Source organism: Petaurus breviceps, unplaced genomic scaffold (assembly GCF_028583685.1).
Source record: "Petaurus breviceps papuanus isolate PSGF00001 unplaced genomic scaffold, PetGlider_PUasm1.0 183, whole genome shotgun sequence".
NCBI classification, from domain to species: domain Eukaryota; kingdom Metazoa; phylum Chordata; class Mammalia; order Diprotodontia; family Petauridae; genus Petaurus; species Petaurus breviceps.
This window is the reverse complement of record NW_027185791.1, coordinates 22,516,063-22,533,376: the sequence shown is the minus strand read 5'-3', so window position 1 is coordinate 22,533,376 and position 17,314 is coordinate 22,516,063. Positions and strand designations below refer to the sequence as shown.

Genomic DNA, 17,314 nt, shown 5'->3' with positions numbered 1-17,314 from the left:
CCCCCATCCAAAAGAGAGAGAGAGAGAGAGAGAGAGAGAGAGAGAGAGAGAGAGAGAGAGAGAGAGAGAAAGCCCAGCATGATCTCAGAGAATAAAGATTGCAGGTGATTGGGGGCAGCTAGGTGGTACAATGAATAGAGCACCAGCCCTAGAGTCAGGAGGACCTGAGTTCAAATCTGGCCTCAGACACTTAACGCTCACTAGCCATGTGACCTTGGGCAAGTCACTTAACTCCAAGTGCCCTGCTTTCCCCCCCACCTCCAAAAAAAAGGAAGGAAAAAAGTAGATTGTAGGTGATCCAAAGATCAAAGTAAAAACATTTGATAGAAATAAATACACAGAAGCCTATTGCGAACCACAACCTGAGAATGAGAAGTGTTATAGAAGATTGAGATGAAGTACTTGTATGAGCAGAAAAGGCAGTGGACCAGCTGTGTGGTGAGAGCAGAGGATAATCAGTCCGAATAGGGACAGTCAGTGTGTAGGGAAACAGACAGAGGGCTCACGTTCTTCACTGTTATCTGTGAAATACTCTAGTGTTTCTTAAAAATCCCATTCGAGCGTTGAGTCTGACCTCCATGGGTGGATTTATAAGAACATTAAAGCTGAGAAGTCATGAATGGCTTGCAATTCGCAGGAGGAATGAGAGCTCATATTCAGGAAATCACAGATGTATCAAGGTATCGAAGACTTATCTAGCTTGGTAGTAACTTTCTTGAGAACAAACCATGTCTTTTTTATCATCACATCATCTCTAGTACTTGCAGATAGAAAGTGCTCGATACATGTTTATCATATCACATCTGGGCTCTCAAATGCCTGCTTAGGTAGATGGGAGACATAGAGTGTATCAGAAATCAAGTCAGATCTGTTACTGAAATGCTTTTTCAGTCTTTCTCAAATAACTGACCCGTGATACTCTCAGAGGTGTCAAGCACTGGCATAGTTACTTCAGATCCCTGGGAACAAACATGCAGACATGGCTGGGGATTTATGGAAAAGAAAAGCCTGGTCATTTCTATTTAAATGCATACTCTTAATAGACAACAACAAAGATGATCGGATAAGTCTATACAGAAAGAACAAAATCTTACCTTTAGCAAGGCAAAATTCAATGAATTAAGAACCAATCAACACATTTTTTAAAAAGCTTTTGTTCTATGTCCCTTTCCAGGACTACTCTCAAATTCTGCCACTTCGGGCAATTTTCTTTCCTTCTTTCTTTCTTTCCTCTTTCTTTTTTCTATAGTTGTTGTAAATGTGCACAGTATGTATTCTTCTGATTTCATTCTGCATCACCTCACATAGATAGTTATATATTTCCATGTACAGTACCTATTTATCATTTTTATGGAATTCTACTATTCCATTACATTAATATACCATATTTTATTCAAGAGATGGTAGATTTAATGAGATGGTCTGACTTTGTGCCTGTATACTATCTGTATTATTTGACACTCAATAAATCAGCCAGCATCTTTGTTCTAGGCCAGGGAAACAGAAAAGAGGAAGAGAGGAGAATGGGGATAAACATTTATTCAATACCTACTATGTGCTAGTCACTACACTCAATACCTTACAGATATTGTCCCATTTGCTCCTCACAACAAGCTTGGAAGGTAGGTTCTATTGTGATCCCAGTTGTATAATTAAGGACATTGAGGCAGACAGAGGTTAAGTGACTCACCCAGGGTCACATTGCTAAGCAAATATCTGAGGCCAGATTTGACCTCGGGTCTCCCTGACTTTAAGCCCACTGATTTATCTTTTGTGCCACTTACCTGCCACAAGGCAGAGGCTGTAGGCACTTTATTAGGCACAGAGGATGCAAAGACAAAAAATAACCAACCCTGAGTTTAAAAAAAGAAAAGCTTAAAATTTATCCAGGGGAGATGAAGTATAAATATAGGCGTGGCAGATTTGGACTAGAGTCCACCTCACTGATCAGACAGAGAGCTAATCATAAGCTTTTGTCCCTCCCAATGAGGGAGAGCCCTTGCTAAAGAATACGTGCAACCTGAAGCTTCTGCCCTTGTGTGTGGATGGGGGGCTGACATCCAAACAGATTTGCTCTGAGCGAAAAAGAGCTATCCACGGAGTAAAATTAAAGAAGACAGCTCCCACTCTCGTTCTTCCCTTAACATGTGGTTGGGGACTACGGTGGCTCTCTCCTAGACTTACTGTAAATGGCAAGAGGACATACACATCCTCTCTACCTTCTACCTGGAGGCTCCGGCACTGGTAGGTAGACAAGCTTGTCTAGGTAAGCCTGAGACCACACTTCAGTGCTCTGGACTTGCGTTTCTTTCTCTGAGCACAAGCAGTGAAACAGCAATCTTAAGATGGACGGTCCTTGTCTTAGAGCAATCTCATAAAGGTTTGAAAACTCCTAAATCTGGGGGATGGTGACCCAATAGAAGCTGAGCCTTGAAACAACTGCTCAGAGAAGATCATGGTCATCTGCAGCACAGCACAGTTGTTCAGTTCATACAGAGCCAAAGTTAAGTGAAATGCCTGTTCAACAGTCCCAAAGAATGTTTCATGTTTAAAGGATGCTGTGATAGAATAATAGAAGTTATACATTACTGTATCATGCTTTAAATCCTTACCATTGTATACTTATGAGAGGTTTGTGTTCAAACATGTCCTTGGAGAAAATAATAAATAGTTGTCCTACATTTGATCTACTTTGGACATAGAATTCCCTTCTGGCATAGACCCTATTAATCACTTTTGAGAAGACTCCAGAAATGAGACATACTAAGCTTTAAGAGACTCCCTGGAGATCTAGCATGGGTGAAATTATCATGATCCTCCCTCTTTGGGGACAGGATACCACAGGACTGTGGTCCATCTATGTGACTGCAAAGCTGGGTTCTCTTAGAGGGTATCTTCATACTCTCAGGTCACTGGATCTTTACATATGTACACAGCACACAGTTATGTTAACTGTGGGATACTAGCAGTTGAAGGGATGAGGAACAGTTTCACAATGACACTTAAACTGAGCCTTGAAGAAAACTAGGGATACCAAGAAGTCAAAGTGAGAGGGGGGGGATGGCATTTTAGGAATGGAAGGACATCCTGTGTGAAGGTATGAAGATAGGAGATGGAGCTTTACCTGTGAGAAACATCAAGAGAGCCAGCTTAGTTGGACCATAGCATATATGGAAAATAGTCTATGATAAGGATGGAAAGATAATGGTCAAATTGGAAAAGGCTATAAATGTCCAACAGAGGAGTTTATATTTGACCTTTGGAATTACAGGAATGATATGGTCAACCCTGAATTTTAGGGAAATCAGTTTGCTGACAGTATAGAATGGACTGGTCTGGGGAAGATGAGCTGGGGAGATAAATTAGGGACCTATTATAATGATTCTGGTGAGAGCCTGTATCTATGGAGGTGGCCGTATGAATGGAGAAAAGGAAACAAATGTGAGAGATAGTATGGATATAGAAAGACAAGATTTGGTAAATGACTGAATATGTGGAATTGAGTGAGAGAAAAATCAAGGATTTCACCAAAGTTATAAACCTGGGTGACTTAGATGACGTTCATTTGAGTTTCTGAAATTTGGTTTTGCAGTCTGGGGTTCCCCAAAAAAGAACTTCTCTAACATGGGTGTGTTTCTTTTCCCAGTCCTTCAAGTGCAAGATATGGTAGAATGACAATGGAATCCAAAAACCTAGGTTCAGATCTCACCTCTAAACCCCAGCTATGTGACAGCCTTCTCCAAATCTCAATTTTTCCAGCTATAAAGCAGGATAAAAATATCTGTGGAACCCACCTCATAGGACTGTTCTGAGGCTTAAACACTAAACGCATTCTACACTTCTTAAAGTACTGTATACTGGGGGGGGGGGGGCTAAAAGGGGGGTAGCCGTTATTCCTGACTTAATTCAACTTAGTTGAAGTAGTCATAGAAAGCAGATAATTTGATCACAATGTAATAATGAGGTGTTAAACTAATTGTAAAGATGTGCCTATGCCACCTTTCTTTATGAGGTGCCAACTCCTTTCTGATTGAGCCCAAAAAGGCACAACTGAGAAAATAAATGGACTGTGTCTCTGGGGTCATTAAATAGCTAAGCCCTGAGGACCTCCAAGGTTTGGAACCATTGTGGTGGTGCACTAAAAATGAAAGAAAGGCAAAATGTGCTTTTTAAAAACTATACTGAATGGCAAACACAAATCAAAGAGAGTCACAGAAATATCCTAGAGCTTTGGAATGATTCTCTTAAAGAAAATGACCGTGACCTGTATCTATTAGTTTGAAAAAGTAAGAGTTGTTTCTACTGTAGCTGTTTCACAGTGTTTCGGTTTTAGGAGATTTGGGGACAGAGCTGCTTTTTTGTTTGGTTGTTTTATTCGGCTTTTAATGGCTGACTCACAATCCTACACAACTCTGAATCCAGGTTCTCTTCAGCAGTCTCTGCTCTTCATGAGCATTGCCCACCATCTTCCAGATGCCATTTCTTTTTGAACACATTCATCAGCTACAAAAATTCATTGAGTTCAATTCATCATTTTTATTCAAATCTTCAAATACAGTGGGCAAGGGGGTCTCCTCTCCTCTTACCTAACTCTCAATGGAAATAGGTCTAGCATTGATTTGCCCAGAGGGAAACAATATAATCAGCTCTTCTAGAGTTCATTAGCTTGAAAGAGTTTGAAGTACAATTAAGGGAACACAGAGACTGAAGACAAACACAGTTACAGAAGAGTCACCAAAGGAAGAAGTTAGTTCAAGGAGCAGTCAAAGGCAGACAACAAGGTGTTTACATCTGTACACAACAGTATACAGACGGACACTCTCTCTGTAAGAAAGGAGCAGTCCCTGGGAGCCCAGTCAAGCTGCCTTCTCAGAAGAGACACTGCACCCAAGGTTACTTCACGAGGACTCTGCAAAGCCAGAAGGAACTTCCAGACCCTGCAGTGCCAGGAGCCCGGAGCTGCCTTTCTCACATGTGTGTCCTATACTCTCTCACTACCAGTATACCCTAAGTTTGAGCACACTTGTGTATTGTCTAAAAATCAATCTTGTTAAATATACTCTGGAATATACACTTCAGTGTGTATTTGTGGGAAAATGCCCCTGAGGTTTATGGGGGCAGGAAAAGTTTTATACTTACTTTTTTCACTGTGCTGTCCTTACGAGCTAATTTAGAGGAAGCTAGATGGTACAATGCATAGAACACTGAACCTGGAGTCAGGAAGACCTGACTTCAAATCCATCCTCAGACAGTAGCAGTGTGACCCTAAGCAAGTCACTTAACCTCTATTTGCCTTTATCCCATGGAGAAAGAAATGGTACCACCAAAAAAACCACCCCAATATCTTCATCAAGAAAACTCCATAGACAGCATTGGCTTGCCATGGTTCATGGGCTCACAAAGAGTTGGACGTGACTCAACAACAAGAACAAGTTGCTAATTATGTCTACTGACTACATGTTAGTGGGAAGCACAACTATAGAGCGTCATGAGCTGTGGTAGTAGTAGCAGATCACCAAAAGCTTACTCCTAGCACGGAAGGGACAGTCACCCTCTGGGGACCCCGTCCACAATGGTGTTGGAGCAGCCCAGAGGGAATGTTTCATATGGATGTCAGTTCTTATTCTTCTGAGAGTGTCTGGTGCCTTTTAGCATTTCTTGATGCCATCCCTGAATGACAGAGGTAAGTCTTCTGGCAATGTTTGATCTTCAGTTATTTAGCCTTCCAGAAACATCCCTGAATGTCTCTGACATTTCACATGTTCTGAATCTACACCACATTATCTCGAACGTCCAAAAGTGGTGACTGGACGACTGATTAAGGATCATGCCGCAACACAGTATCATTACTCTTAGCATCAATTATCATTTCACAGTAATGATTATAGATGTTGAAGACCTATAGATTTAGTTCCATGAAATTAGGGTGTACTATACTAACAAAATAGATCTCTTAGAATGTAATTTTTGTTGTTTCATGGGAGCTTTGTCATTTATTAAAATAAATACCTGATAAGGTTTTTTTCCCCTTGTTTTTTCCTTCTAAAAATCAATTGCAGGTGGCTAGGTGGCACAGTGAATAGAGCATCAGCCCTGGAGTCAGGAGGACCTGAGTTCAAATCCAGCCTCTGAACACTTAACAATTACTAGCTGTGTGACCTTGTGCAAGCCTTTTAACCCCAACTGCCCTGCTTTCCCCCCTCCAAAAAGCAATATATACATGTAAAATAAAAATAAAAATCGGTTGCAACTTTAAAATTATGCTTGGTTGAAGATTCTAGGAAGCTAGGTTTTAGATCATTGAGATCTACTGTACTCTGGGCTCTCACAGTCTAAAATAGAATTTACTTCCATGCCTCAAGGATCCATCAGTATAGGTAATACCTCCACGAACTTAAACCACAACTTTCCTTAGTACTTCATCTACGGATGCCCCAAGGGAAGAGAAGCTACTTACAGAGATTGACTCATTAAGGGCTGGAGACGGCAGCATCTCATTTGTGCCATACACAGACGTATGACCAAGTGTGTAGGCCAGAAGCTCTGAGAATATTGAAGGGTATGGCAGAAGTTAACCTAGCTAAGAACGGGAGCAGAAGAGCTCTCTATGGGGAGTGGAGGGGAGCCTGTGGGATTAAACACAAGACACCTTAACAGCTGTCCAGGGGGACCTTTTTGAAGGGGACCATGTACATGTGACTGTGGGTCTGACTCATAAAGGAGCCAAAAAGTTTTTGATGAGTTGCTGAAGTGTATTGTTCCACGGCAGCCTTATGGAAGGAAGGGTGGTAACGATCTCACACTATTCTCACCCACCACCAAGAAGAAGCCACCATATGTGCAGATGGCTCCAGTAGATGGCAGCAGTCGGCAGGAGAACAGTAGATTTTGGCCAGAGAATCTGGGTGTTTTGTAAGCCCAGTGGAGGGGACGCTGGGAGGAGTGGGGTGTCAGGGACGAGGAAGAGTCGGTTCATGCCAAAATAGCTGTGAGAGGCATAACTGAGAAGCTGGACAGGCTTAGCTGCTGTGGGAAGGCAGAGATGTGAAGGCCCTCCCGTTAGAACACAGCTCTTCCCAACAAGCATGAGGTTTTCAGGAAAGATGCCATTCCTTCACCAACTAATTGGTTCGTGACAGCTTGGACTGCTCTGTGAAAGAGGAATTGAGGATTAATCTACTACTTTATTTTCCTTTATTATGTATTTTGCTATTCTAAGTAAACACCTTTCTGTTTAATTTATAGTTCCTGTCTTGTTGGTTGGTAGAAAGACAAAGAAACTTGATTGGGGAGAAATCTGCAATTCCATAATTATCATTACCCCAAATACCCCTGCACTGAACCTGGGGTAGCAAATGGTCCAGAGTCAAGTCGCCTACATATTATTACATCTGTGACTGGAAGTGGCCAAACTTCACCACCCGGTGGTCAGTTCTAAATTTAACCAGATTTATCTTTAGACAGTAGGAATACAATGCACCACCAGTCCCATAAGAAGGTAGCATGACATAGTGAAAACAGCACTGGGTTTGGAGTCAGAGGACCTGGATTGGATGCCTGTGTAACCTTGGAAAAGACCCTTCCCTGCTCTGGGCTCGGTTATTCTCCTATGAAATTAGGGGTTTGAAATAAAGAAAATCTAGGATCCTCTATTACCTGTGTACATTCCCCACTCTCACTTAGATTCAGGTCCCAAAAAGAGTCCTGGATCTCTCACAAGTGTTTCGGTTAGCTGTCTATGTGGTCACCAGTTCTGAAATTCTTTTGCTTGGCTCTGAAATTAGCATATTAGCTACAATTTTTAAAAAATCACCTCTTCCATAGAGAATATATCCCTAATAGGCCATACCAAACCCATAAACCCACCACAAAAAAAAAATTGAAGTTCAAAAGATTTTTGTGAGTCTATTCTATAACTGTTTAAAGGAGCGAAAAAAAGGTAATGAAGTACAATAGCCGGGTGATGTGATGGATAGAATTCAAAATCTAGAGTCAGCAAGACCTAGGTTCGAGTCTGACCTCAGACACTCAGTACCTGTGTGACCTAGGGCAAGTCACTTCTGCCTGACTCAGTTTCCTCATGTGTAAAATGAAGACAATAATATTTTTTGTGATATTAAAATAAGATAATATTTGTAAAATTCTTTACCAATGTTAGTGTACTATATAATTGCTAGGTATTATTATAAGAAGATTTGAATTGTTTTTAATCATATCAGTAAGATATCATGGATACATAAACATTTTAATTTTTTTTTCCAATTTGCAGTATGGAAATCTAGCCATGATAAAATTTTCCATTTTTATTATTTAAACAGAAAGAGTAATTAAGCAATAAGGGTTGTATGCTTCCCCCCCCCCATTTCAAACACTAAATTGACACCTTAAATAATTTCTTGTCCTTTGAGGACCGTGGCATCAGGAAGGTAATGCCCTGACTTGTGAGTGGATTGGATTTAAGCGAGGGAGGGCTGTGCAAAGTCACCAGCCTCACTTTCTCCTCTGGAGCCATCTGGGCCCAATGGTAAGATATACATCAGGACGACTGAAGTTGGCTCCCAACTTATAATCCTAAAGAAAACTGAATGGAGTTCTCTATGGTGGGTTTATGTATGTATATGAGTTTGATAAGGCCTATTAGGGATATATTCTCTATGAAACAGGTGATGTGTCTTTTACTGTAGTTACTGCACAAATTTCAGAGCCAAGTAGGGATATGAAAACCAAATACTAAGCTTTCCTCCTCCTGTACATGCTGACCATAAATGGCTTGCCAATATGGAGAGGTAAACTTGCTGGTGTTTGTGTTGCTAAATATTTTATATCCATCATTTCAGCATGGACAGCTTAAAATGCTCACCCCAATTACTCCTCCAACTCCATTAACTTCTTTTCTTGTTTTGCCTTTTACCTCCCTTAAGTCCATCCACTTTTAAGCACAGCTTAAACCAAGTGTCAAAGTCAAAAGTGTCTGATATCAAAAGATATCTCTTTTTTAGGAAATTAAGTTTGCTGTTGTTCCTATGTTCCAAGAAGTCATTGGAAAACCAGTGCATAGTACCAATGCTTTAAGGTATGTCTCAGTTAGCAAAATGCTATTTATAACATTAGTATTCATTTTCTTTGTCTTAGGAGAGGGCAAAATGGTGTTGTTGATAAAATATTAGAGTTGGAGTCAGAAAGTTCTGGGTTAGAGATCTGCCTTTTACAAAAAAGTTAACAGATTAAGGGCTGAGCTATACTTTAGAAGTCATTTAGTTCAACTCCTGTATAAGGAAACCAGAAACTGAAATGTAGAATGTTTCAGTGACTTGTCCAAGGTCACACATGGCAGACTAGTGTTTCAACCCAAGCCTTCTGACTCCAAGTCCAGTGTTCTTACAACCACATCACACTGCCTCTCCAAATGAACTGGATGACCAATGTTATTTAATTTCTTAGAAAACAAGACAACACTGAGATTAAAAATTGCAAGAGAGTTGTCAATCTGCATGTGGAGGAAGTTGCTAATTTAAGAGTTCTCTAAACCTTTGAAATTATAGGTCAACAAAGTTGAAGTATACTTTCCACCTTCTGCCAGAGAAGTGACAGATTTACAATGCAGAGTCCGACGTACATTTTGGACCTGGCCAATGTGAGGATTTGCTTTGCAGGAATATGCATATTTGTTGAGAGTTTTCTTCCTTCTTTCCTATCTTCTCTACCTTCCTTCCTATTTCCCCCCCCCCATCCCTTCCTATATCACTCCTTCCCTTTCTCCCTACCTTTTACCCTTTCTTCCTTTCTTTCTTCCCCATCCCTACTTTCCCCTCTCTCCTTTCCTTCCTCTCCTCCTTATTGACTTCCTCCTTCCCTTCCTTCTTGCCTTTCTTCCTCTCTTTTTTCCATTCTTTCTTCCTGCCTTATTTCATTTTAGCTTTCTTTTCTTCTCTTTCCTATGTCATTCATTCCTTTCTTCTTCCTTTTCTTCTATCTATCCTTCCTTCTTCATTATTTACTTTCTTCTTTCCTTCCTTTTTTCTTTTTCTTTCCCTTTCTTCCTTTTTTAATGTTGAATGAGGGGGTGAGTGAAAGAGAAAATAAATGCTTGTAAAAATAATCTTAAGTGAAACTTTAAGTTCAGTCCCCCCCAAAAAAAAATAAAAACCCTCTCTTGAAGGGTAAATGAAACAAATAAATATTTTTCATTTTTCTTAGATTCCCTTGTTTCTAGGTTTGCCCTTCAGCATGCCTATGGCTGGATAACAAATATGGCAACCCACTTCAGTAAAGGTATGTGTTGGCAAATAGTGAAAAAAAAAACATTTGCATTTATAAATAACCTTTCTATAAATATCTAAAAGACTTTCACAGACATTATTTCATTTTCACAACATCCCTGTCAAGCAATAATCTGTCCAATATGGGGCCCAATTTAGAAAGGCAATCTGTCAATACCCAGTCCACTACTCTATGGCTTCTGCTGGGTTCTCAAGGGGATTGCAAAGATTCAATAAGAGGAATGTCAACTCATCTTCTCTTTCCTAATGTAAGAAATCTAATGATATTCTCTCAGTACTAACTGCAACCAATTTAGCGCTCCCCTGGGCCCCATTCCCTACCTCACTTCTCCATTTAGCAATACTTGTAAAACATTTTCAATGCTATTATCTTGAGTTTGAGAAGAGCTAAGCTTCAAAAGTCTCCTGATTCTGTTTTGATGTTAAAAACTGCATAAAAGCTTTTAAATGTGCAGGGGGAGGGGAAGATAGGAAAGGAGAGAACACTTATTCCAGTGGAAAAGAGCCAGACTGCCTCATACATTCGACTAATACATACACTCATATAGTCTACCTAAAGAAATGAAAAAAAGCGGCCAAAATTATGTTGGGGAAATGTAGAGAGGAAAGTTGAGAGAAAGATTCCTCCTCAAAGTATGAAATAACTGCATCAGATAGCAACATTACCCAGAATTCACAAGATAAGTGTTAAGCCTTCCACTTTACTTTGACTGTATAGACCAAGTCAGCTGGTTAAACACCTTCACTTCACGGATGAAGAAAACAAGGTCCAGAGAGGTTAAGAGGATTTACCATCCTTACAAAGGTAGAAATCTCAGCCAAGTAACAATACTTAAACTAAGAATAATATGTCTGCCATAATCCTGCTTCTCAGAAATTATCCTAGGTTTGTATCATCTTTTCCATTTTCCTTGTCATTATTGTTGTAAAGCCTTTTCTTATCTTATGCCAAACTGGTTTGATGCTAAAGGACCCTAATACAACTCTATCCCTTATTACCTCTGTGACCTTGCACCTCATTTTCCTCATCCGTTAAATGAGAGCATTCTATTAGTTGACCTTAATTTCCTTTTCTGCTATAATCATAGATCATTGGTCCTATGATCCTGTGTCAGGCCTTCAGGATCAAAACTGACTCATTCCTAGGACTAGGGTCCTAAGGATAGGACGACCCAAATATCTTCTCATTGCCAATGAGCAACGACCCAAATCCCTCACAGCCACCTGGATCTCTCCATCCCTTCTCTGAAATAGGACCTTAGGGGTCCCTTCCCGCCATCTGAGATTCTGCCTAAGTTTTTGTGGTCAATAAACTAGATTCAGAATGTGATGCTCTACATAGCTTAGAATCCAGATTTGAGAGTGAGCTTGGTTTTTTTGTAGAAAAATTATAGCAGATGATGGTTAAGTTCTTTAGTATGAAGTAGGTACTTTATTAAGCTACACTGCCATTTTAAAAATCTTTTATAAACTGACATGAGAGCTTAGGCATTACATATAGTACATTCCTATGGTTGAATGAGGAACACTTTTGTCAAACTCTCCTTCATATTCTCAAAACAGTTAACAGGTATACTAAATAAGGCAAATGAATAGCAAGTTGCTGTTCAGTTATTTCAGACTATTCATGACCCCATTTGGAGGTTTCTTGGCAAAGATGCCATTTCCTTCTCTAGCTCCTTTGACAGGTTGAAGAAACTGAGGCAAATGGGGTTAAGTGACTTGCCCAGGATCACACTGCTAGTAAGTAAGTGTCTGAAGCTGGAATTAAATGCACGAAGATGATTCTGTCTGACTTCAGTCCCAGCACTGTGTCACCTAGCTGCCCATAACAAGAGAGATAGTAAAGAAATTCTAGCAAATAAGACTTTATAGAAAAATATTTATAGAAAGACTAAAGAAATAAGCAATTGAAACCAAGATCTCAATGAACTGACAACATATAGATAATAGTGCTTTAAACTTTACAAAGTACTCTACATATATTATCTCATTTGATCCTTAAAACAGCCTTGGAAGGTAGGTGCTATTATACCCATTTTGCAGATGAGGAAACTTGAGAAGCTAAATGACTTATCCAGAGTCACAAAACTAATAAGTGTCTGTGGCAAAATTTGAACCCAGATCTTCCTGACTCCAAATCCAATAATCTATCCACTAGCCACCTAGTTATCTATTACACAATACCATATTATAAAATAAAACAAAGAGAATAGAAATTTCTAGAGGGAAATAATATTTCTAGCACTGCAACTAGATCCCTAAAAGACAGAATGGAACAACTAGAAAGTGGCTTAGAAGTTCAATAAAAATACTTAAAGGAAGTGCATGTGTGAATATTTATACATATATTTATATAGGTGACAGTGGAAATAAAATCTCTCAGAGAGGAAGGCAAAGGATAAATATGAAATTGATAGCTTAGAACAGAGAGTAGAAAATCTTAAACCAACATGTTCTGAGAAAGAGAATAACAGAAGGCCAACAAAAATGCTCAATTTAAAGAACAAATGTGAGATATGTCAAAGCAAAAGGCAGAAAAGTTGGAACAATTAAGGTCTTTACAAACCAAAAGAAATGCCCATAAAGATAGCACCTGGTTAAAGACCAACAAACACAAAGAAATTATTGCAATGTCAGAAAAAACATGATAATTTTTTTTAAATCTGAATACCACATTTCAACAAGTAAATAAAATTCTAAAAGTATTGAAAAGAGGAGAAGATGAATACACATTAATTGAATCCATATAACACCATTGGGGAAGAACCGCAAGTTAAACTCATGCAGAAATTTAATCTCCATAGTCCAGAATTTCATTATTGAAGAAATAAGTAGAAATATCAAAAGCTACTAATTAAATCACACAATATGACTTATCAACAAAGATAAATGAAAGAAAATGCTGGAATATAATATATTGAAAAGGAAAGGAAATCATCTTGCCTCCCAAATTAGTATATCCTACAATGCATATGATACTGCTTCATAAGTAAAACTAGAACTTCAACAGAATCAGACTTTAATGTCTCCTGAAAATAAAGATTAAAAAAAAGAGCTAGGCAAAGCAGTTGACATGCGAAATATCCAAAAAGCAGGGAATTAGCCCAACAGGCAAGCCCATGCAGAAATAAATAAGTGATTGTTAAACTAAAGATACCCATCCCACAGATGGGGAACAGTCAGAAGTAAACTAACCAGAGAAAGAAAATGGAACAAGTGGCTGGAGATGGGTAGTGATTTTCATTTCTTCATATAAATGGCAGAAGGTGAAGTATGTCAACCAAGAAAAGAAATCCTTGGGATTAGGGGAGTAGGGAGACTTTTGATCTCACTCTTATTGAAACTGATAAAGGGAGTATAACAAATTTTCATTAGCAAATGTATAATTCAAGGTGAGAAGAGGGGAAGAAAGGGGAGGGGAAGGAAGGAGAGGAAAGGGAAAAGAAAAGAGATGGAAGAAGAAAGGAGGTGGGGGGAGGAGAAAAAGGGAGGATTTTTCCTAAATTACCAGATTACCAAGGATTACCAATCTTTTAATTATCAAATCTAATGAACTTTTATCAGTCCTCATCCTTCTTGACCTTGCTGCAGGTTTTGACGCTTTCAATCACCTTTGTCCCCTTGATACTCTATTTTCTCCAGGATTCTATGACGCTACTCTATCCTCCCTCTCCTGCCATCTGTCTAGCTGTTCCTTCCCAGCCACCTTTGCTAGATAGACCATTGCCTAGGTCACACCTGCTAAGGATGAGTGTCCCCCTGGGGCACTGTCCTATGTCCTCTTTTCCTTCTAGACTATTTCACGTGATTATCTCATGAGTTCCCATGGGTTCTATTAGCATCTCTAGTTTGATGATTCTCAGTTCTATTTATCCAGCCCTAAACTCCAGACTTTGATCTCCAACTGCCTATTAGACATCTCGAACTGGATGTTCAATAAATATCTTAATCCCAATATGTCCAAACATGTCCAAAACTACACTCATTATCTTTCCCCCGCAACCTCCCCCCTTCTGAATTTCCCCATTACTGTCCAAGGCAAGTTCTTTTTTCAGTCAGACTCCCAACCTAGGTGTCACCCTTGGCTCCTCTTGTGTGTATGTGCTTGTTTCCATCCTGCCTCCCCCATTAGACGGGAGAGCAAGGACCTTTGCCTTTCCTTGTATGCCCAGCACTTAGCATACTGCCTTTCAAATAGCAGGTGCTTAGTAAATGTGATTGATGGACTGAGGGCAATGGAGGGGAGAGGAGTAGATGGAAGGGAAAGAAAAGAAGTAGAGAGGGAGGGGGGATGAGTGATGGAGTGGAAGGAAGAGAAGGGAAGGGAAGGAAAAAGGGAGAGTGAGTGAATAGAGGAGTGAAGAGGAGGGAGAGAGGGGAGGGAAGGAAAAAAGAGAGGGGGGAGAGGAAGAAGGGAGGGAGAGAATCAGGAGAAAGAGGAGAAAGAAGGAGAAGGGAAAATGGAGAAGTAAGGAGAGAAGAGGGGAGGAGATGGGAAAGGAGGAGGAGAAGAGAAAAAGAAGAGAGAAAAGAAAGCAGTTTCAAGTTCTGAACAAATAATTCTGGAGCATTTTTTTCTAATGACAAGGCCCATTCAAAAGCTGAAGACTGCTTCCTATACATAGTGAAGGAACCACTTGTTTCCAAAGGAAACATTAGTCAATGATAATGACCAGCATTTGCAAAGCTTTTTAAAACATGAAGAGCCAGGGGCAGCCAGGTGGCTCAGCGAGTAAGAGTACCGGCTCCAGTGTTGGGAAGACCTGGAGATCGAATCCCGGGCTCAGACACTCAGCCCCACACCCAGAAATAACTGGCCGTGTAACCTTGAGCAAGTTACTTCACCCCGATTGCTTAAAAAAAAAAATGTACATATGGGGCGGCCAGGTAGCACAGCAGCAAGTAAGAGCACCAGCTCCAGTGTTGATAAGACCTGGAGATCGAATCCCGGGCTCGGACACTTAGCATCCACCCAGAAACACCTGGCCGTGTAACCTTGAGCAAGTTACTTAACCCTGATTGCTTTAAAAAAAAAAAAAACCATGAAGAGCCCTTTACATAGATTATCTCATTTTTGCTTCACAACAACCCAGTGCCATAAGTATCACAGGTATTTTATCCACAATTTTGAGATGAGACAATAAGACCTAGAAGGATTGGCTAATTCTCCAGTGTCCACACAACTAGCCAGTGTCAGAAGATTCATTTCAATCCAGTTCTTCCCAGGGCCAAGTCTAGCACCACACTATACTGCTTTAGTATTGATTTCCTCCGGTCCCTTCTATAATTATATATAACGTCAATATTTGCAGTAGCTCAAAAGAAATGGGAGATGTGCAGATTTGGAGACACTCCATTCCAAATGTTTATATGGACTATTTGTGCTTGGCCTGTTTTAGAATCTTCTGAACTCATATTGGTCTGATCAGTCACAGTGGGACACTCTGTACCTGACCCCAACATAATGAAGCCATTTTGGTCCTCTCCAAGTACAAAGGACAAGAACCATCACCTCCATAGAGGGAAAAGGGTGTAATCTGATCTTACCATATTCCCAGAAACTTGTCCTGGGAGTCTAAGCCATTTTCATGAATAACTATTAAGATAGAAAATAAAAAGTCATACTTAATGCCAGGAATTAGTAGTTAGACTAAAGAGAAAGTTGGAGGAAATCAGTTTGGGATTTTTTTCTCCCACCAAACAACAGATGAAGCAACTCAAAAGATCAGTGTGAGAAGGATCAAGAGAATGCATTTGGATGTTAAGTTACAATGTGTCTTTTGTTGAACAGAAGAGGATGTTACCCAGTAGTATCATTAATTCACAACGCTCTCCTTTATGTAGGACTGCCAATCCACTTTAGGGGATACAATTCTCACCCAAGCTAGTGGATGGAAACTACTCTCTGGGATGAAAAAGCTCACCTGACAATCATCAGTCCTTTTCAGGGCATCAAACAGAACACAAACCAGGCTGATTTCTCTCCAAATGGGCAGAGCTTTACACTCAGAATTTTTTTAATCACTCTTGCTTCCTAAAACATAAAGCTTCTACATTATGTATCCAATTGAGCAGATTCACTGAGTTCTTACAAGAGGCATCAGCAGCTCAGATACAGTCTCCAGAATCCTGTATTTATCCCATCATTCTTTCCAACTCAAGTATAAACTCATGACCAATATAAAAGTAATTGTGAAACCTTCTACTTTCCTTTTGTACTAAGAAGACACCTAAAAATAAGCCTTGGTTCTAGGGTCATTTCGGAAGATCCTAGGAAAGTACAAATAACCCAGGTTAGGTAGGCTCCCTTCAGAGATAAATACAATAGCTTTCAAGTATATAAGCAGTCACCACCCTGCTCATGAGATACTGTCAGGCCACTGCTATGCCTTTATTTCCTCACATTTTAGCAGCAGCAACTCTGAATGTCTGCTTCTCATTCCTCCCTGTAATGGTCACCTGAAATCTCAAAAGATATCAAAAACTACCACTTACCAGCAGCTAAAGAACACCTCTGTCCAGCACTCCAGGTGCACACCGCCAGCAGCTTAATTAGAGCCACTGAGGTTGTTTACAATTGCAGGAACAAGCCCTGGCTCCCGGAGAGCTCCAGCCGCTTGAACTTTGCAGCATGACTTGCCCTACCGCTTCGCTAATAGGCTATATTTGTAAGCTGATAACATGATCTGTGGTCTTAGAGAAGGGACATGTGCATGAAAAAATATCCACCCTCTATGACTCAACTCGGCGTGAGACACAAGACTTTAATAGGAGAGTGTTATCACAGAGGAAATAGGAAAGCCAACAGGCTGGGGACATGAAACCTGAGGTTCTGTGCATTTCTCATACAGATGTGCAACCTTTTTTTTTTTTCTGGAAGGTGAATGCATTTAAATTCCGAAGCCTGGTAAATACATGGAGGGGACAGGAAAGGGATGAGGGGAGAGGAGAAATTTGCTTGAGGCCCATGCTCTTAAGCTGTTTTCTAATCACACGAAACCAAGTAAATAAAATATGGAAATAAAAAGCCA

General features: G+C 40.0%; 1 protein-coding gene across 1 annotated transcript in view; it reads right to left on the bottom strand.

The window, feature by feature from the left end:
* The window catches only part of LRRC2 (leucine rich repeat containing 2), a 181,349-nt gene extending 164,415 nt beyond the window's left edge, over positions 1 to 16,934 (bottom strand). The window contains exon 1 of the mRNA XM_069087764.1: positions 16,779 to 16,934. The gene's annotated coding sequence lies outside the window, so the exon portion shown is untranslated. The remainder of the gene's footprint in view (positions 1 to 16,778) is intronic.
* Between the last annotated feature and the right edge of the window lie 380 nt (positions 16,935 to 17,314).